At 43.9% G+C, this 22,518-nt stretch overlaps 1 long non-coding RNA gene across 1 annotated transcript; it reads left to right on the top strand.

The window, feature by feature from the left end:
* The first annotated feature begins 756 nt into the window (after positions 1-756).
* On the top strand, positions 757-13,738 carry LOC108587355. The gene is made up of 2 exons (XR_001905844.3): positions 757-992; positions 13,534-13,738. It is a non-coding gene; the product is annotated as an uncharacterized LOC108587355 (long non-coding RNA).
* The last annotated feature ends 8,780 nt before the right edge of the window (positions 13,739-22,518 follow it).

Below are 22,518 nucleotides of genomic sequence, written 5' to 3'. Positions count from 1 at the left end.
TTTTTTGTATTTTTAGTAGAGACACAGTTTCACCATGTTGGCCAGGCTGGTCTCAACCTCCTGACTTCAAATGATCCACCCATATCAGCCTCCCAAAGTGCTGGGATTACAGGCATGAGCCACCACATGTGGCCAGAAGTGTTGATCTTGTAGGGATGACAAACACAGAGAACTCTAAGAAGCAGCATGAGATTATGAAAAGAATGTGGCCGTTGGCATCAGGCATATTAGCTTAAGTTTCAGTTCGTTACTACATCTCAGTTAGCATAAGTTTCATCATTTGTAAAATAAGAGCAATGAAACACATCTCATGAGATTATTATGAGGATTAAATGCAAAAAAAAAAAAAACTATAAAACACTCAATACAGTGCACAGCCCATTGACCCTCAGTACAAGCTTGTTCATTATGGACTGAAGGACACACCACAAAAACGACACGGCTTTCTAGCCTGGGACACCAAGAGACAGTGGTGTCCTTGACCAAGATGGCAGAAATCACTGGAATGAATAGGCTGGGAGCAGATGTAGGGATTCCAACCCTCACTGACTTGCTACAGACCACACAGCCCTTCTCCTACCAAGAAAGAGAAGCCCAAGGTCACTTCTTTGCCTAAGTGGCTGTTTTCCCTCCCAGGCCTAGGGACTCCCTTTCTTTCATGCTGCTGCCCCACGGCTAGCCTTCCAGGCTTTCCTTCTTCTGAGAATGACTTTGTGTCCCAACCCTTTGTTGCCCTCAAAGACAAGCCCACAGACCCCACTAAGCAATAGACAATAACGTAGAGAACACAGAATGCCACAAAGTTCTTAGGCTCCTGACACTGTCTCCTCCCTGGGATGGTCTCTGGAAGCCCCTTCAAGCTCTTCAGTTCTGCTTTCATTCCTGAGGGTGATACTCACCGAACCACGCCACTTCTCAAGATCATTCCTTGGATGAGACACAGCATCATCTTCCTGTATGGAAGCCCCTCTTCTCAGCCCAAGAGTCTTGGGGTCAGATCACTGTTGTCTGCTAATATCTCTCAGGTGCCAAGCTGTCTCAGTGGGTGACTTGCATATTTGAGGAGCCCAGGCCAAAGTCAAACTCATCTCTTTGGGCCCTGGGCTCTGGGGACTTTCTTTCACATGAGAGGGTGATGAGCAGTGAGTCAACAATATTCACTACGTGCCCAGACGTAAGAGTCACTCATATTTTCCCAGCCATATCTGCCATGGGGGTACAACAGGGTCCCAAGGACAGCACCAACACAGAATTTGAGATGCAACTTGTGACTCCTGTTAGGGCTCAGAACATAATATCCCAAAATATGGTGCCTTGGCACACTGAGTACTTTGAACTAAAGGAGATTGGAAGGGCCTCAGCAGAAAGGTCTTTCTGATCTTCTTTAGTTATTTTGTCTCCCGCCCCCTCTTTCTCCTGCAAAGTGAGTCATTTAGAAACCAGAATCCTCTCCCCCAAGGCAGGTCATAGAAACTAGAGCCCCTTTCCCCCAAAGCAAGCTGTAAAACTGCTAAGGTCACTCCCTTCTCCCTTGAAGATCCTCATTCCAGAGGGGGTCCAGCCCCATACCCAGGAGGAAAGAAGACTCCACAGAGACTCCTAGCTTAAGGAAGAATCTGGACAGGCCTTGTGGGCTTCCCTGCTCCGTCCATTACCATTAGATCACACCCCTCTGTCCAACCACACTTCCACATGACTGTCCATTCCTCATCAACCTAAGCATAAAAACAGGCAATTTCCCTGGGTCCCTGGGTCTTCGTTTCTGAAGGCTCCCACATCACCTAAAACTTTGATTAAGTAATTCATTATGCTTTTCTCTTGTTAACCTGTCTTTTGTTATAGGGGAGTTGGCTGTGACCTTTATGATGGGTGAGGAAAGGTATCCCACCTTTTGCCACTACACCCCCTAACACAACCACCTCTACCTAGCTGTTTTCCAGGAAGTCCCCAAAAAGATGCTCACTCATGCTAAATAAAGTCACGTTCTGGGCTTTTGTTTGGAGTCTGTCTCCTGCCACAGTCATGTCCCCAGAGCTCCGGCTCCATCCAGAAACAAGGTGGTCTGGCCCTGCCTCAGGCCGCGGTGTCCTGGCTCATTCTGTCTCAAAGGCACAACATCCCTTCACCCACACCTCAGCCCATGCTCCACTGAGTGTGCTTCACAGAGCACTCCAGCCTTTATGCTCTGTCCTTCACAGAGCTTGATTCCAGCCCCATCCTGCAACCACCAGAGAGGGCGTGTGCGCCAGAAAGACATTCCCTGCTGGGCTCAAAACCTCCTTCCTTCCAACACCAACCCTGCCCTTCATACCAACTATTTAGGCACCTCCACCTCCACTCTCTCTCACTCTCCTAAGGGACTCGTCAGCCCCTCCTGTTCACACTCCCTAGAAGTCTGGCCTCATTGGCCTCTAGACAAGCCCAGACATGTCTACAACCAACAGAGAACATAGCTCTTAAGGCTTCAAGCCAGGACCACCACCACCCATAGTTCCCTGAGGAATACCAGGGAAGTTTTGGGCCAAGAAGGATGTAGTCCTCAAGGGATTGAATACCTAAAACCTAAAGGAGTACCACAGAAATGTAAAATGATAACATTAGGGGAAACTGAAACTGAATGAGAGAGATATGGGAACTTCTGTACTATCTTTGCAACTTTGCTGTAAATTGAAAATTATTCCAAAATAAACAAACAGAAGAAGGAAGGAAGAGAGGAGGAAGGAAGAAGGAAGGAAGGAAGGAAGGAAGGAAGGGAAGGTACGGAAGGAAGGAAGGAAGGAAAGGGAGGAGAAGGAAGGAAGGATGGAAGGGAGGGAGGGAGGGGAGGAAAGGGAAGGGAAGGAAAGGGGAGAGGAGGTGAGGAAAGAAGGAAAAAGATACTATCTTTCTGTAGGGCTTCAGATGAGAAAAAGACAATATCTAATCAGGCACATCAGCGATTGCTACAAAAAATGTTGCATAATGAACTCTAACATCTTTAAAAACAAAAGAAGGGAGGCAGGCCCTTCTTCCCGGCACATACATTGCACCCTACTTCCCTACACACACACACACACACACACACACACACACACACACACAAACCTACCACCACCACCACCCACCATCAAAAAATGAACTGCAGTCCCTTGGTTCTATCCTCTCAAGAGGGCTCAATCTTGCAATTGCCATTTACAGTAACCATGAATGCTGCTCACCAAGTATCTCTGGCCCTTCACCTGTGTGGTAAGAAAGCACTTCCTGGAAATAGGAATGCTTCTGCACTCACGGTGGGAGTGTAAATTAGTTCAACCATTGTGGAAGACAGTGTGGCAATTCCTCAAGGATCTAGAACGAGAAATACCATTTGACCCAGCAATCCCATTACCGAGTATATACTCAAAGGGTTATAAATCATGCTACTATAAAGACACACACACATATATGTTTATTGCAGCACTATTCACAATAGCAAAGACTTGGAACCAGCCCAAATGCCATCAATGATAGACTGGATAAAGAAAATGTGGCACATATACACCATGAAATACTATGCAGCCATAAAAAAGGATGAGCTCATGTCTTTGCAGGGACATGGATGAAGCTAGAAGACATCATTCTCAGCAAACTAACACAGGAACAGAAAACCAAACACTGCATGTTCTCACTCATAAGTGGGAGTTGAACAATGAGAACATATGGACACAGGGAGGGAAACATCACACACCAGTGCCTGTTGGGGAGTTGGGGGCTAGGGGAGGGATAGCATTAGGAGAAATATCTAATGTAGATGATGGGTTGATGGGTGCAGCAAACCACCATGGCATGGGTATACCTATGTAAGAAACCTGCACATTCTGCACATGTATCCCAGAACTTAAAGTATAATTAAAAAAAAAAAAAAAGAAAGCACTTCCTAGCCCCTTTATGGGAGGTAGAGTCATGTGACCAGTTCCAGGTGTAGCCAGAAGTGATGTGTGCCAGTGAAGCATTTGATTATGAGATGAGTCTCTTCAGAGCTCACTTTCCTTCTGTCTCCGTGATTACCCACATCCTGAGTTTGTGAGGAGACATGGAGGCTAGCCTCCAGGTGACTCACAATAGGCATGTGATTTGAGTGAAAAATTAACCTTTGTTCTTATAAGCCACTAAGATATTGGGACTGCTTGTTACCACAGCATAACGTAGCCTATCTTGACTGATACACCCTCTTTTCTTGACAGATATTCTAGTCTTTCTCCCAGCTTAGCGAGCCAGTTATATTAGTGAGCCAGTCATAGCATTCTGCCACCTGCTTTTTCATTCTTCCTAGATACTCTGAATAATGTCTTCATGCCTTTATCTATTTCTTCAGCCTGAAATGTCCTTCCTCACCAAATGCTAAAATTAGTTTCATCCTTTAAAGACCTGCTCAAAAAAACCCTGAAGCCTTCTGTAAGTCCTGTGTTGGAAAGAACAACTCCTGCTCCTCCATGATTCTTAATTTGAATCGTTATTATATGTCTTATCACACCTCAGTAGAGAGGTGTGTCTTTCTGCTCCGTGGACTGTAAGTTCCTCCAGAACAAGACTAGAGCTGGTTCATCTCTGTATTCGCCACACATGCACCCTGGACACAGCTGGTATGTTCCATCATTATCATCCCCAGCCTTAAAATACACTGACTTTGAATCTGAAAAAAAATCAAACTACCTACTTATTAATTTTTCTTAGGCCTATGAACATTTATTGAGGGCCTATTAAGGGGCAGGCACTACATTGGGTGCTAGAGACTTAGAGATGTGAATGGCATGACTCCTGCCTCCAAATCCCTCAATCTAGTGGAAGAAAAAGAGACAGAAGCAGATAATTACAATGTACATTTATATTCAGTATAACTTGTTCACTGACTTAGGGTCAAATGCACTCATTTGATTTTATTTTTTCAATTAATAACTCATACCAGTATTGGCAGAAGGGCTGGTATACTTGTCTTTAGGGCTTCCATGCTTCCCTTGAGACATAACCCTGATGGCTTTAGTCCAGTGGGGTGGGAGTGGGAGCAGGGCCTTGCCATACAGGAGCAGAGAAGAGCAGAGTCATCCCCCAACACTCCCACTTCTGATGTTGCTGTGGACTACAAGGTCTGCAGAGCCAAAAAGATGGTGCTCGTCTGCTGCTGCAGCCAGCGCCCACAGGTCCCGATCCCACCCACCCTGCAGAGCTGCCATCTGAGTGGGTGTCCCTTTCTGGTTTCCACTCCTCCACTAAGTCATGGTTCTCCAAAGCCTAAGCTCTGGGCCCAGGTTCCTTGTTCTGGAGAAACTTCCAGCATCAACCACATTTAGAGCTGGTCTAGCCTCCTCCTCTAACTCTTAGACCCTTGTGTGGAGCCCAAGGTCCGGCCTAGCTCCCATTTCCTTGAAACAATTTTATCTCATGTGACCTGTTGCCTGTTTCCAGCCATGAGCTTCAGTCAGAACCATCCTGGTCCACCCTGAAAGAGCTTCCTATCTTCCACTCTTAAGATTGCAGAAGCTGGGGGATGCACCCTTCCCTCCCTAAGGACCCTGCTCATTATTCAAGTAGGGTGAGGACTGGGCCCTGCCAACAAGGCCCTGCCCCTATGCCCACCACTTCTCCTAGAGCTTTGTGTGCCGAGGATAAAGAGAGTTGTTGCTAAAGTTTCCTGTGGCACTCTGATCTCCGGATCACTGGTGTCCACTCGCCTTTCATTCACATAAGTGAAAGGATGACTCAAGTGACCCCTCTGGACAAAAAGGCCAGTGGTTCATTATGATACTATAATAGGACAAGCACCCAGTACTGTGGATCCCAGAAAAACATCTGATCCAGACTGGGGAATGGGAGCAGGAAGTCAGGGAAGGCTTCGTGTATCATTTACCTGTGCTATGATTCCCCAGTTTGTGCCCATCTTACATGTCTGCGCCTTAGGCCAGAGAGCTGGTCTGAATGAACTCAGGTCCTCGGGTGTTTTTCAGTTTCAAAACAGGTGGAGTCTCCATGGAACTGGAGCAAACCACAGAGCTGGGGAGGAGGTGAGGACTCACAATGAAGCAGAGGTGAGGACTTACAATGAAGTAGAGGTGGGAATGACAAGACAGAAGTTCGAGGAGTCAGCACTTGAGTCCCAGTGCCAGCAGTTAGCGATCTGTGGCCAATTGTTTTCAGACACTGAACAGACACCGAAGTTCAGGAGCTGGCGGGCTGGGCTGAGCAAGGCAGACCCAGGGGCACAGGGCAGGTCTGCCGCTCTGCAAGGGCTCCCACTGAGGAAAGAGCAAGTGCACAGAGGCATGGAAGCGAAGGCCCACCTCTTCTCAGAAAGGCTCTGTGGAGCAGACAATGTTAGAGGTGGGCCTACAGGACCTCAGTTAGTCTAGAAGATGACTTTGGACAAATTTAGAAAAGCCTTCTGCTTTAGGGAGACAGAGGAAAAATACACCTACTCAGGGCCAGACACCTAGTCAATACTTGCTGAGAGGAACACAGGCTGGGTTTCAGGCTCCACACTCTGCCCTGGACAGGTGCCTTGGTAGAGCATGCAAAATGCAAACACAGTTAAACTGACCCTGCCCAACAATCCCATTCCTGGGAATACAGCCGAAGGAAAAGAAATTGTTATACCAAAAAGACACATGTACTTGTATGTTCATAGCAGCACTATTCACAATAGCAAAGACAGGGAATCTACCTAGGTGCCCATCAACTAGATGAACAAAATGTGGTACCTGTGCACTATGGAATACTATGCACCCATAAGAAAGGGCAAAATCATGTACTTTGCAGCAATATGGATGCAGCTGGAGGCCATTATCCTAAGTGAATTAACATAGGAACAGAAAACCAAACACTTGACAGGCCGGGCACGGTGGCTTACACCTGTAATCTCAGCACTTTGGTAGGCCAAGAGGGGTGGATCACTTGAGCCTGGGAGTTCAAACCCAGCCCAGGCAATATGGTGACATCCAGTCTCTACAAAAAATACAAAAATTGGCCGAGTGTGGTGTCACGGGCTATAGTTCCAGGTACTTGGGAGGCTGAGATGGGAAGATTGCTTGAGCTTAGGAGTTCGAGACTGCAGTGAACTGTGATTGTGCCACCACAATCCAGCCTGGGTGTCAGAGTGAGACCCTGAATCAAAATTTAAAAAAAAAAAAAGAACTTGTTCAGTGTTGGGAAGGTGTATGCGTCCAGGAATTTATCTATTTCTTCTAGATTTTCTAGTTTACTTGCATAGAGATGTTTACAGTATTCTCTGATGGTTGTTTGTATATCTGTGGGGTCAGTGGTGATATCTCCTTTATCATTTTTTATGGAGTCTATTTCATTCTTCTCTCTTCTTTCTTCTTTATTAGTCTAGCTAACCATCTATTTATTCATTTTTTCAAAAAAATAGCTCTTGGATTCATTGATTTTTTGAAGGGTTTTTGTGTCTCTATGTCCTTCAGTTCTGCTCTGATCTTGGTTATTTCTTGTCTTCTGCTAGCTTTGAGGTTTGTTTATTCTTGGTTCTCTAGTTCTTTTAGTTGTGACATCAGGGTGTCGATTTGAGATCTTTCTAGCTTTTTGATGTGGGCATTCAGAAAAGGAAAGAAAACCAAATACTGTATGTTCTCACTTATAAGTGGGAGCTAAATCTTGGGTACTCATAAACATAAAGATGGGAATGATAGACGATAAGGACTGCTAGAGCTGGGAGGGAGTGTAAGAGACAAGGGTTCAAAAGCTCCTGTTGGGTACTATGCTTAGTACCTGGGTGATGGGATCATTCATACTCCAAACCTCAGCGTCACGCAACATAGCCATGTCACAAACCTGCACATGGACTCCTGAATCTAAAGTAAACGTTGAAATTATAAAAAAAATAAAAATAAAAATAAAATAACCCTGGCTTCGAAGGAGTGAGAGAGTGCCCTGAACAGAATGGGAAAGGCAATCCAGGCAGACAAACAACGTGGACGAAGTCCAAGGGCTAAGGCAGAACTTGATCCCTAGATGCCTTTAAACTTCCTGCCTCTGCGGGAAGTGGTCCCAGAGTGCAGGTGATTCGGCGTTTACAGGGATGAATTGTAAAACAATTGCCACCATTAGAGAGCAATAAAAAGGCACCACTATTAGAGATCAGTTCTCAATCTATGGAGGATAGGGATGAGAGTTGAAATGACAAGGTGGCTGTCAGTGGCAGAGAAATTATTCAGCAAGCTTCAGATATGTGGAAAACACCTGGGACTGATCCATCCCTTCATTAAAAAAAAAAGAAAAAGAAAAAAAAAAAACCTTTCTCGTCTAAACTAGGATTCAGAGACTGAATCTCCAAAAATAACTATTCTTAGCTCTTCATTTTCCTTTGTGAGTTTGGAAAAGAACAAACACATTTTACTTGGCTGGTTTTGACCTTCTCTGCAGTAGACATACCTTCCCCCCCGGCCCCCGCATCAAGGATGAGTCACTAGGAAGAGCATTTTAATCAGACCACCACCATCCACAGACAATAAAAGGAGATAAAACACCTGTGAGCATGGACCATTAAAGCCAGTTCTTTAGAAATAAACAAGGCCATTTGCTTACTCTAGGTCTCCCAGAATTAGCCAAGTAAAAAGGTGGAGGAGGCCACCCCACTGCAACCAACGGTGTGATTTGAGAGAGGCAAAAGGTTTGCTAACTCTACCTCAAAACAGTCAAAACAGCCCCCTGCCGAAGCTTTGCAAGTGCTACAAAAATCGCTGTCAGAAAACGGCAGTCTTCGGAACGTCCTATTGAATCTTCTCAAGAGGACCTGTCTACACAGCAGCCATGCCTCCCTTCCCTTGCAATAGTACCCTGATTCCCAAGTACTCTCCCCCAGGTGCTGCAGGGGAGGCAGGGGCAAACCCCAGCTCTGGAAGGTGAGTCAGGGTTGGTCCAAGCAGGTCATAAAGGACCCGTTCCCCTTGCCAGCTTTGGTTTAGCCATGGGCACACGCCACCATTCCAGCCAATGAGCTATAAGCGGAAGTCTGTGGGAGACACGAAGTGGCTTAGAGAAAAGATCTCTTAGCTCTTACAAAGAAACACAAGGAAGGGACAGCCTGTGTTTCTGCCTGGGACCACGGTGTGTATGGATGTGTTTTCTGAAATTCAATGTCAGTTAGACTGAGCGACACACACAAACGGTGGTGAAGTCAAAAGATACCAAAAACCTGGGTGCATGTTGAATCATGAAGCCGTAGAACTAACCAACAAAGAAATGGCCCTTTTTAGAACTCTTGTTATGTGAGTTAATAAGTATTCTTATTTTTTTAGAGATTTTTAATTGAGTGCATTATGCAGTTCTTGCATTGCTGTAAAGAAATACCTGAGACTGGGTAATTTATAAAGAAAAGAGGTTTAATTGGCTCATGGTTCTGCAAGCTGCACAGGAAACATAGCATCTGCTTCTAGGAGGGCTTCAGGAAACTTACAGTTATGGCAGAAGGTGAAGCGGGGAGCAGGTATAAGACAAAGAAAGACAGCAAGACTGAATCTTGTGTTTTTAGCCTGAATGATGGTGCCATTACCAAGATAGGAAACACTGGCTGGAACAGTTCTGGGGAGTGGGAGGGTAGCAAGAGTTCCATTTTGGATTAAGTAGGGACTTTTAGACTTCCTAGTAAGGCTAATCATCAGGCAACTGGCTTTGTGAGTTTGGAGTTTAGAGGAGTAGGTGAGGCTAGAGATACAAATTTGATAGTCATTCAGAAAATAGGAGGTGTCTAAAGTCAGGGGACCAGAAGAGAGGATCAAGATAATGTGTACAGATAGGAAAGAAGATGGAGCTGGGGCTCTTCAACATGTTACAATGGGAAGAGGAGGCCAGTGCAGCAAATAGACAAAAGAATCCTCCAGAATCCAGGTGAGGGACATGTTTTGAAGCAGGAAGGATCAATTGTGTCGAAAGCTGTCAATAGGTCATGACAAAGACTCAGAATTGACCACTGGATTTGGCAACATGGAGGTAGCTGGTGACCTTGAAGAAAGCATTTCAAGTTCAAAAATACTCTTAAAACATTGGAGCCGTTTCGAGACAGAAAGATTGGAAGATGGTTTGCATTACAGGCAAAGCTGTGCATTCACGTAACTCACAATCCAGCGATTCTATTTCTAATGTCTACCACAGGGGAACCCTAGCACACATGTACCACCAAACATATCCAAGAGTGTTCAGAATGACCCTGTTCAAAATGACCCCAAACTCAAAACAACCCAAATGTCTATCAATCCTAGAATAGTAGAACACATATGTAAATTTGAGTATCGTGATACAATAAATACAATGTCATACAACACAGCCAAGAAAATGAATAAATCTTCAGAGACAACAACATGAATAAATACTAAAAATAAAATGCTAAGCTTTTAAAAGAAATGAGTCACAAAAGAACACATATAATATTATTCAACTCATATGAAATTCAAAAACAGGTGAAACCAAACTACAGTTGATCCTTGAACAACAGAGATTTGAACCACTCAGGTCCACTGGTACACAGATTTTCTTCCTCCTCTGCCGCCCCTGAGACAGTAAGACCAATGCTTCCTCTTCCTCTTCCTCCTCAGTCTACTCAACATGAAGATGATGAGGACAAAGATCTTCATGATGATCCACTTCCATTCAATGAATCATATATATTTTTATCTCTTCCTTATGATTTTCTTAATAACATTTTCTTTTTTCTAGCCTACTTTAAGAATATAGAATATAATATATATGACATACAAAGTATGTGTTAATCAACTGTCTTTGTTATCAGTAAGGCTTCCAGTCAATAGTAGGCTATTAGTGGTTAAGTTTTGGGGAAGTCAAAAGTTATACGTGGATTTTCAACTGCACAGGGGGTCAGTGCCTCAGCTCCCGTGTTGTTCAAGGATGAATTATATATTGTTTAAGGATGCATTCATAAGTGATAAAACTCAGAAAAAAGGCAAAAAATATATTTTTTTAACTTTTATTTTAGATTTGGGGGTACATGTGAAGATTTCTTACATAGGGAAACTTGTGTCTTGGGGGTTTGCTGTACAGATTATTTCATCACCCAGATAACCCAATAGTTATCTTTTCTGCTCTTCTCCCTCCTCCCACCCTCCACCCTCAAGTAGACCCCAGTGTCTGTTGTTTCCTTCTTTGTGTTCATAAGTCCTCATCATTGAGTTTCCATTTATAAGTGAGAATATGCGGTATATGGTTTTCTGTTCCTCATTAGTTTGCTAAGGATAATAGCCTCCAGCTCCATCCATGTTCCCAGAAAAGACATGATCCCATTCTTTTTTATGGCTGCATAATACTCCATGGTGTATATGCACCACATTTTTTGAAATCCAACCTGTTATTGATGGGCATTTAGGTTGATTTTATGTCTTTGCTATCATGAATAGTACTACAATAAACATTTGAAAGCATGTGTCTTTGTGATAGAATAATTTCTATTCCTCTGGGCATATACCCAGTAATGGCATTGCTGAGTCAAGTGGTAGTTTTGCTTTTAGCTCTTTGAGGAATCACCATACTGCTTTCCGCAATGGTTGAACTAATTTGCACTCCCACCAACAGTACATATTTAAAGTAAGGTTAGTCAAAATCATTGAGTATTTCTCCATCTGTGTCCAGCTACTTGATGTAGATAAAGAACAGGAGGAGAGTTGGAATTTTGTCAGTTGAATATAAGGGAAAGAGAGAGTGCAAGGGTGTGGCTGACATAGAAGGGCATGGACTCTAAGCTGGTCAAGAAGAGAGGTACAGACAGTAGCAAACTTCGTATTCACTACTGATAACACCATCTTCAACTACCAATGTAATTATTACTGCCATTTTTGTTTTAAAGATATAGCAAGGGAATTTGTTCCAACAGGACTTGGTATTTTATCTGCTTTAAAAAAATTTTAATGTCTATAAAGATATGAAAGTCTTTGGGAAAACTGGGCTTTTAAAATTTGCCCTGATAGGCTCCTGGTTTTATCAGAAAACTGATAAGACACAGGAAAGCCTGGGAACCACTATCTCGTGCAATCTTCACCCAAGTAAGGGTGCATTTCATAGGAACAACATGCTCTGCTGATTATCATCGTAGGACAAGGCAAGAGACAGATCTGACCTCTAAGCCCATCTCTAGCCCCAGCTGAGTTTGGCCAGGTTTCTTAGCCTCTTTCAACTTCAGTCTTTTCATCTACACAGTAGGGATAACAATATCTTCCTCCTAAAATTGTCATAAAGATTAAATGAGAAAATTCACATAAAGTGCTTAGCAAGGTGCCAAGCACATGATAAATATTCACGAAAAATAATTATAGTGAGTTAGAGTAAGTAGTCAAAAAATGTTAGCTGTTTTGTTTGTTGGTGGTGGTTCTGTTGCTGTTGAGTGATTTAACCCCTAATAAGGAGTTAAATGTTTGAGAACCTCCAGGATAAGGAAGTCTCAATCTTACTGATATTCTATTCTATAGTTGACCCACCTTAATGTGTATATTTCACTTAATTTGCACAACAGGATTCAAAACCAGATCTTTCTGCTGCTAGAATCTATACTTTTCTCCCAATGAGACAGTCTTCTTCCTGACAAAGTCGATCATTTTTTCTAGTTCTGCTCTCAGGAAGGACTTAGAGGAAGTCAACTTCTCTCCTACATGGTGGTTTCCTCCAAATTGAATGGCAAACTCTCCAGAGCTGTTGATCACACTGGGAAGTTGTCTCCTCACCTGGGTAGGGCTATTGGGAAAGTCAGAGGATGGCAATGACAGAATGGCCTGAGGGTTCACTGGCTCCTCTACTTACAGCCAGAAACCTCTTCCCAGAGAGATCTTTCACCTAAGGTTATTTCCATAATGTCTGGGGAAGCAACTTCTCTGCCCAGTAAAATAAGGATCTGCTGATCCCATCGTCCCAGGATAGAATCCTAATACACGATTTTTTGCCTCAAATGGATGTGCTGTGCTTTTCATCATTCAACCAGAAAGCTGTTAGTATTTGCCAAGTACACAGGCACCCAGGGGAGTGCCAAGGAAATATGATGTCTGGTGCCTAAGAACATAAGGACACCCTATAAGGACACTCCAAGAGCCTATGTGGCCTCAGATAAATCACTTCACCATCCTAACCCTCAGCTTTCTCTGTGTGAAAAGGGGATAGGAATAATTCCCAATGCAAGGATTGCTGTGAGGATTGAATGAGATGATGCTAGTGATTATTATGGAAGATACTCACATAGATACCCTTCTTCTTTGCCATAAGAAGCCCAGTTCAGGAAAGTTTTGTTCAGGAAAGTACCTGCTCCCAGACTATGAATTAAAATGTATCTGATATGGTTAAGACCATCCTCTTCCTCTCCACCAAGATGCTCACTTTCCCAGCTTCCCTGATGCCTAGGGATCCCCAGTTGATCCTGTTCTGACTAATGAAAGGTAAAGAGAAGTCATCTGGAAGTCTTCTGGGAAACTTTTTGGTTTCCTGTAAAAGGAACAGGCATGAGGTCATACATAGAAGTGCTCTCACCTCATCCCACCCCACCTACAAATACACACGCTCTTTCTTCTTTGAATTCAGATGCAATGCCTGGAGCTGGGGTAGCCACCTTGTGACCAAGAAGCAGCAAGTTTGAAGGCAACAGTCAAAAGCTAAGTAGAGAGAGGCAGAAATGAAGAATGACCCTGGATACTTGATGAGACATTACAGCTGATAAACCAACCTCAAAATACCTACCTCAGAGTTCTTAAGTGAGATTATAAATGCTTGAGTACTTAAACCACTAGTATCAGTTTTGCTGAATAATTGATTTGATGCTATCATCTATTGTTACCATTCACTCCAAGCTCCCATCACTGATCCTTCTATGACTTCGAGGGGTGAATCATGTCTCTGAGTACCAAAGGGTCTTTTGAGGGACATTGCTTTAACCAAGGCATACACAGTAAAGTCAGGCCCCTCTATTGTTTTCCACAAAGTCCTCCTGTACAAAGAACCCCAGCAGAGTCTGCAAATGAGGGGCCCTTAGTCCTACGTGGTTTACACAATGCTTCTCAGGGAGTCTTCCAGTGTGACACCATATGCAGGCTTACGGGCCAACCCCATTCTCTGTATGTCTCAGATGTTGTGCTGACACCATTCTGGTTGTATCCTGGGCATTCTGCTCTGTTTCAATGGGAAAACTCCTCCTGACTCTGAGAATCAGGTTTCACAATTGCCCATTGTATTAGTCCATTTTCACACTGCTGATAAAGACGTACCCAAAACTGGGCAATTTGTAAAGAAAAAGAAGTTTATTGGACTCACAGTTCCTTGTGGTTGGGGAGGCCTCACAATCGTGGTGGAAGGCAAAAGGCACATCTTACATGGCAGCAGGCAAGAGAGAATGACAACCAAATAAAAGGGGTTTCCCCTTATAAAACCATGAGATCTTGTGAGACTTACTCACTACCATGAGAACAGTGTGAGGGAAACTGCCCCCACGATTCAATTGTCTTCCACTGGGTCCTTCCCACAACACATGCGAATTATGGGAGCTACAATTCAAGATGAGATGTGGGTGGGGACAGAGCCAAAGCATATCACACACGAAGACAGAGGAGGGATCTGAACATGGGAGCAAGTGCATAGAAATGCTCAGCACAGTGGCTGGTACCTGGCACTTTCTCAGTAAAAGGCAGCTATTATTCTCATGATGATCAGGACCATTTTCATTATAGAACATGATTGCTGTCACTTCTAAATTCAGCTACTCTGCAAAGGGATCAACAGGCCCTGCATTTCCAAGTCCACCCACCCTCTGTGACTTGGATATTAGGATTATTTCTCACATGGCATGTTCCCAGAGAAGGAGGGGCCTGGCAGGTTATGGTAGGTGAGCAGGTGCCTGAATAGGCTACACAGAGAAGGAGGCAACACTTAGCCTGACCATTCAGAAGATGAGTCAAGGCCATGGTTTAAGAGATCATACACTGTCTTCCAAACCTGAGTTGAATGTCAAGATGAATTATCACCCCACAAGTATTCACTGAGGCACAAGGCAGGTGCTCAAAACTGTACTGAAAAGAAAAACCCTAAAAAACAAGACAGAGAGTGGGATGTATACTGCAGAGAGTATTTGTGGCTTGATTGAAAGAATTATGCCGGGAAAACATCCTCAGGTTTTAGCTGCTCACTTTCCTGGAATTCTAACTGAGTTACTAAGCTAGAGGATCCTGGAAGACACACACCAAGCTTGCCAACAGAGCGTTCCTCTAAAATACACCCTGCAGCTCTGCAAACAAGCCAGCCCCATACATCCAAATGACCATGTGCTGAGACCATGTCTACATGGTGCTTTCTGTCCATGGGGAGCCACCCTCTTGAGTGGTAGTGCCGGTGCACAGAGCGAAGGACTGCAACCAGGAGACCTTTGTCTCCACCAGCCCCCACCCCCGCCACACTGAATTGCTGCCTGTCTCCCAGTGGATCACTGAGCCCCCCAGACCCCCATTTCCCCACCTGTCAAGTGAAAGGGCTGGATTCCATGGCCCCTGTGATGATTCACTTTATGTGTCCACTTGGCTGGGACGCAATGCCAGAAAAGTAGTTAAACAATATTCTGTATGTTTCTGTGAAGGTGTTTTGTGGATGAGATTTACATTAAAATCTGTGGGCCTTGAGGAAAACAGATGACCCTCCATCATGCAGGCAGGCCTCACCCAATCAGTGGAAGGCCTGAATAGAACAGGCTGGCCTCCCTACACAAGAAGGCGTCCTGCCAGCAGACAGCCTTTGGTTGGACTCGGACTGCAATTCTTCCCTGAGCCTCCATCCTGCCGGCCCACTCTACGGCAGATTTTAGACTCCCCAAGCCGCTACAATCATGTGAGCCAATTTCTTAAAGTGTGTGTGTGTGTGTGTGTGTGTGTGTGTGTGTACCCCCACACATTCTGTTGCTTCTGTTTCTCTAGAGAACCCTGACAAATACAAGCCCCAAACTCCTTTCCAGTTCTAAGTTGCTGGAAGACTGATGGCAGAAGGGAAGGTTAGGTCCATCTCTCAGCCTGAAGCTCCCCCGGGCAGAGATGTTAAAGTGATCGAGACAATGGCCTCTTTTAGGAGGACTTGTGCAATGGGCCTCCTCGGCACAGCAATAAATACCAGTAGTTCCAGAACTGGTACACCAAGTACTGTGGGGTGTGGGGTGAGATAAATTGATGTGAACATAGCCAAGAGGAAATCAAAAATAGGAGGTTATGAAGACAGCCTCACATTCCACAGGTTTTGCCGTCCTATGTTGGGAGCTCCCCGTTCACTTGTCACTTGACAGCACCATTATCCCAGAGGCAAGAAGCAAGTTTGTTTTTCACCGGTGACTGATGAGGTCTTGTTGCAGAACTGCAGAGCAGCAAGACACAATTTGGTAAAGATCTGAGAAGGAGGTAGAGCAGAGAACATCTTGATATTCAAATCCATTTGAAGATCACAGCGACTTGGAAGAGCCTGCTCCACGCCAGCTGTTCCTGGGTGCCCTTGGACCTTTGCATGCCTGTCCTTCAACCACACACCCAGCAGATCCCAGCCACAGCTTGCAGAACTAGAGAGGGCACAGGCGGGAGATGGCGACTCATTCTCAGCCTCCTTTGCTGGCTTTTCTTCTTCCTTGAGTCCTGTGTGCCCCAGGTTCCCTCAAAGGCCCTCTGCTCTTCCCTTTCCTCCTACATGCTTCCAGGTTGTCCCACCCAGATCCAAGCCTTCAATTCTCACCACCCTGTGGATGAACCCCAAATCTAGATGTCCATCTCCAGCTGCTCTCCTGTGCTCCTAACCTGAGCTCCCCTAGAACATAAGCTTCATGAGGATGAGGATGGATGTCTCTTTTCTCTGATGTGTCTCCAGCTCCTGGAATATATTTGGTGATGAATAAATATCTATTGCATCAATTAATGAATGTGCATTCAGCCACCTTGAAACATCTCCACTTAGCCTCTCTTGGACTAAGCGTATATAAAACCAAACCCTTATTCTTCTCAGCCGCCAAACCCAGGCCTCCTGTTGTGTCCCTCGCTTTGCACTATCCATTTCCTAGCTCAATTCTGGAATCTGGGTGTCCCCTCTGTCTCCTTTGCTTGCCACCACCTCCCACTTCCAGTGAATCTCCAGATTCTATCCTCTTAGGCCTCTTGCCTGCTCAGTCTTCTCTTTCCCCACCTGGAGTGAGGAGTGAGCCACCTGTCCTTCTTATGGTATCATAGTCATCTGTTTACTTTTCTGCTTCTGCAGCTAAACAATGAGTCATGTAATCACAAAGACCTGAGGTACTGATATTTACCTGTGTGTATGGGGAGGAAGGAATCCCAGAATCTGAATTCCCCTTCTTATTTTGGGAAAATCCCTCCTCTGTGGTCATAAGCATGTGATCTGGCCTCACCCTCAGAAGCTTCCACCCAGGACTTAGAAACTGGAGGGAGGAAAACCAAGAGGCAAGTTCCTCCAGAGCTTATTCCTGCTCCGGCCATCAGGGTGGCTGTACCAGCAGAGCGGTGCCAGCTCTGAGTCCTCACCAGCAGGCTGCTCTCGGGCAGGCCCTGGGGCTGTGCTCTCGGTGGACCGGCTCCCTTTGTTCCTACCTCTTGCCCGAGCCCAGTTCTCCAGCTTCCCACCAACTCTGAGAAGTGACCACTCTCCTTATGTCATGGCCCTTTTACGAATACGTTTAGTTAGGGTCAGTTTCTGGCGTTGGAACCAAGGACTTTGACCGACATACCTGGTCTCACCTCTCTCTTAACCTCAGCATCTAGCAGGGTACTTGTTATCTAATAGGTAATTGGTGTGTGAATAAATAAATACATGAAAGGAGGAAGGAAATAAAGAAAAGGAGGAAAGGAAGAAGGGGAAAAAACCATCAATGTTATTCTTTTTTCCCCTTTGACTATTCCCCAGGTAAGGTTGGAAGGAGGGAGAGAAGGACTGGGAAATGATAGACCACTGAATGTGATGAGCCTTGGGTCATTTTTAGCATTAGGACCTTCCTCCTTCTTCACGGGCTGCATCTTAGAGTCCTGGAAGAATGCAAGAAAATGTGTCATTCCCCGACTTTGAGAAATCACCAGTACTTAGCACCCTCCAGGCAGTAAGCTGACAACCGTACTTTGCTTTCTAGAATGATGTGACTCCAACATGATGCCCGGTCTGACTTGGCAGAGAAAGGAAAAAAAAGGAATAGGGTCTGAGTGGTTATGGAAGGAAAGATGAAACAGGGAGCTGGGAATTTGGGAAAGCACACAAAGCAAGCCTATAAAATTCCCATGCTTTCCAAAAACCAGCTGATAATAGAAATTGGTATAAGTTTTCTGCAAATCACTCTGGCATTCCCTTTAACCCAATAATTCCACTTCAAAGCATCTACCTTAAGGAAGTAATCAGAAATATGGGCCATTATTTATGTATAAAAATAGTCATGTCAAAAAAATTGGAAGCAACTTAAATGTCTCACAGTACAAAAATGACTGAGTAAAACATGTCTCATCAATACAATGGAATATTAGACAGCAGTTAAAAATAGTGTTTGCAAAAGAACTATGAGGAAATGTGATGACATAATGTATGCAGAAAAGACAAGAGACATGCAAAACCATGTATATAGGAAAATGTCTATATTTGAACACAGCCTAGAAAGAGACAAAGTTTTCACAGGGGCTGTCTCTTCCTGGAGGAGGGAAAAAAAATCATAGAATGGTTTTCTCTTCAGTAACTTTTCTATGGTTGTCTACAATGAGTCAATATTACAAAAAGAAAATATAAGATTAAAATGCAAGAGTAAAAATTACAACCGAATATAGAGTTGCTCTTTACTCAATAAAGAATGTAACCTTTTTATTAACCTCAGTTTCTTCTTGCAACAATACAATAAATGTTAGAACAAACCTCATATGAGTAATTTAAATACACTGTCACTGAGCAGTTATCCAGCCAAGTTCAACTAATCCTCAGTTCTGCTCCAGCTGGTTCTGAGTTGTATATCAAAGAGACTGTTGGTGTTAACTGCCTTGATAAGAAGATGAAGAGGATTTATAATAATAATGGTTCATTATGTCCCAAGTACTGCACTAAGCTATTTCCTTTAATATTCATGAGAACCCACAGATACTGAATTACAGGGAGGCTGAATAACCTGCCCAAGATCACACAGCTAATAATGGTAGAACTGGCGTTGAACCCAGGACGTCTGCCTCAGAGACACCTGCACACTCCCATTGCTGTACATGGTGTTCCATCTCATACCTTCAGCTGGGTCTTCAAAGGAATGATGGCTGTTACTGTCCCCCAACAAATACCACTCTTAAGTTTCTACTCTCACCATCTTTCTGTTTTGTGACTCACAAAATTAATGGCTCTAAAACCTCATGCCTTCATGTCTCCCAGCCACAGCGCTTTTTATTTTTTCATCTTAAGTATCTGTCTCACTGTCTGTGATTCTTGATCATTATTTTTAGCTTTTCTAAAGGAACTTTTTAAAGTGCCAAATGCCCTTCCCTTAAAATGTTTTTTAATTTTAAAGTCTACCAAGAAGCAGCAGGATGGAATTATTACTAGGAGCTGGGTAAATGGTCAAGTAAACTATATTATTTTAATGAAGGGAAATTATTTTTATCAAGCCAGGAGCAGGAATGCCTAGTGGTGGAATTTTGTTTGTTGGCAACAGTCTGACAAAGAAAATATTTTGGATTAGATTGTGTTCTGGGGCAAAGCAAAACAAATCAAAACCAAAAAAATAGTCCTCTTGTCACTTTTCCAGGGTTGGAAAATGGGAAGCCAGTGAAATTTCTATCTAATGACTTGGCCTACGAGGAATTTGGCCAGTCTGCTGTCAAAAGATTGCTGTCCTGAGTCTTGTCATGGTGAAGGTGATGACCATCAAGAAGTGGCTCTGAGACCTTCTAGTCAAAGATCTTTCCACTGTAGGTGAAGAGAAACACCCCTTTCACCAACATTTATTGAATAGCTACAAGAGAAGACACAGTGCTAAGCCTTGAGGTGCAAAAATGAGTAACTCCAAGAGCTTCAGATTAAGATTAGGGACAAAAATGGAAATGACTAACTATATTACAACACAAATGCAGTAAGCGGCAAAATTCAAGTAAAGGACAATTTACTCAAGGCTATGCAGAAAGAAGCACAAATTACAGGTATGATCTCTTCCACTGGGGTGGAGGGTGATGGTGTCTGTGTTCTGAAAGGCACAGAATTTGAAATTACTTCCACCTGTCTAAAGGTGCAGGACCCGAAATTCTCTCCCCGCTCATCACCTTGTGCCAGCCAAGGTAGGTCAAATCAGAGCCCAGGAGTTCAAACACAAAGAGAAATCCTTTGCCTGCCTCTGCTTCAGTGGAGCTGGGTTTACCTTAGGGGCCAGAGGATTAGAGGACATTTTTAGTCTCCTAGAGCCTAGATACCTGGAAGTCTGGGCTGACAAGTCATTTGAGTCTCCAGGAACCTAGATCCTCACTGAGTGCCTCACTGCTTTTGCTCCAGCTAACTCCAGCAGCATCAACAAGAGAATGATGTGCTAGGCCTTAGCTGTCCTATTCTTTCTCATGAAATGAGGGCTTTTGAAAACAAGAGGAATACAAATGGCCTTATGGATATAAAAAGTCGTGGAAACCTCCCTAGTAACCAGTAAAACATCGATCTGGTGCTTCCATTTTTTACTCATCAGATAGGCAAAATTTTTAGACTGGGAAAATCTGGTGTTGTTGAGGATCTGAGAAAATGGACACTCATTCCCTGCCGGTTGGAGGAAAAACTGACATAATTGCTTGGTAGGGCAATTGGAAGGTTCTATTAAAAATTTGAATGCTGGCCAGGCACGGTGGCTCATGCCTGTAATCCCAGCACTTTGGGAGGCCGAGGTGGGTGGATCACGAGGTCAGGAGATCGAGACCATCCTGGCTAACACGGTGAAACCCCATCTCTACTAAAAATACAAAAAATTAGCCAGGCATGGTGGCGGGCACCTGTAGTCCCAGCTACTCAGGAGGCTGAGGCAGGAGAATGGAGTGAACTCAGAAGGCGGAGCTTGCAGTGAGCCGAGATCGCGCCACTGCACTCCAGCCTGGGCGACAAAGCGAGACTCTGTCTCAAAAAAAAAAAAAAAAAAAAAATTTGAATGCTAATTCTTTAACCCACAACTTCGTCTTACAGACACATTTATACATATGCATACGGATATATGGACTAAGACGCTCGCATAGATGTTCACAATAGCAGAAAATTATGAATAACCTAAATGCCCATCAATAAATTATTAAATCAACTATAATGTATCTATACTAGTGAATATCATGGGCAGCAGTTTTTAAAAATGAGACAGATCTCTTTGTCTTGTCATGGACATCTGATCATTGAAGAATGCAAGTATGATAAAAATACAGAGTATGGTCTTATTTATGTTTTTCTTTATATGTGTTTGTGCGAATGCAAATATACAAGAGTGATTGCCTATCCTTTGTTATCTAAAATTCTACAATGTGCATTTATGTTTTACTTATTGAATTTTTTTTAAAGTGAGAGAAAGTTAAAACATTTTAAACTACGACAATAGAAAGTTGAAAGAATTTCAATTCGAGGGAGGCACACTAGCTGTCATGAGCTGTAATCAGGGACTTTGGCAGAGTCCAGATGCTGCTCGTCAGCCTGACAGGCCGAGACTTGATTGCATCATTCTCCAAGAGTGGTTTGGTCTCTCGGCAGTAAATGCAAACTAAACTCGAAAGAGACTGATGGACAAACCGGGATATCCATTTGTCATTTACAGCAGGGTTTCTCAACCTCAGCGCTACTGACATTTTGGGCTGGAGAATTCGTTGTTGGGGTGGGGAAGGGGCACCCTGTGCATTGTAAGATGTTTAGCAGCATCCCTGGCCTCTACCCACCAGATGCCAGTGTCACATCCCTCCTCCAGTTTGACAACCAAAAAGTCTCCAGACATTGCCGGATGGCAAGGATGTTCCCAACATGGCCCCCAATTAAGAACCACTGATTTACAGTGAGCTATACAACCGCCAAGAAGACCAAATGCTGTCACTGCTGGAAAACTACGTGGATGATCAAATCACAACAGAAGGTTGCCAAGAGAACAGGAAGTCAGAACAAAGGCAGTCTTTATTAAAAATATTATTTAAGTATTTGATGGTCTTGGGCCGTGATAGCCTAAAGCACATCCCTCATTCCAGAGAAATCCCTGCCTTTGGACGAAACCTTAGTTAGGCACAACCAGCTTTCTCCTCTCTGGCCTACATTAATTCTTCCCCTTCTGTTTGTCACTTTTTTCCAAAGACACCAATGTCGTTGATTGTCTCAATGCTTCTCAAACATACCAATGGCCTTAAATGGCAGAGGAGCATCCATGTGACATCCGGTGGGGCAGAGCCCCAAATGCCCCTCCACAAGCACATCATTTCCTTAAAGTTGTGTTTCACCATAAAAATCCACTTGATTTTGCTTTCTGTTCTGTATTATACCTATATATTTATCTTAACAAAAAACAAGTTTCCCAAGTTTTAAGTCATACACTTTGGGAAG

This window comes from Papio anubis, chromosome 8 (genome assembly GCF_008728515.1).
Source record: "Papio anubis isolate 15944 chromosome 8, Panubis1.0, whole genome shotgun sequence".
NCBI classification, from domain to species: domain Eukaryota; kingdom Metazoa; phylum Chordata; class Mammalia; order Primates; family Cercopithecidae; genus Papio; species Papio anubis.
Note: the sequence above shows the minus strand (reverse complement) of the source record. Positions and strands in the feature narration are given on the sequence as shown.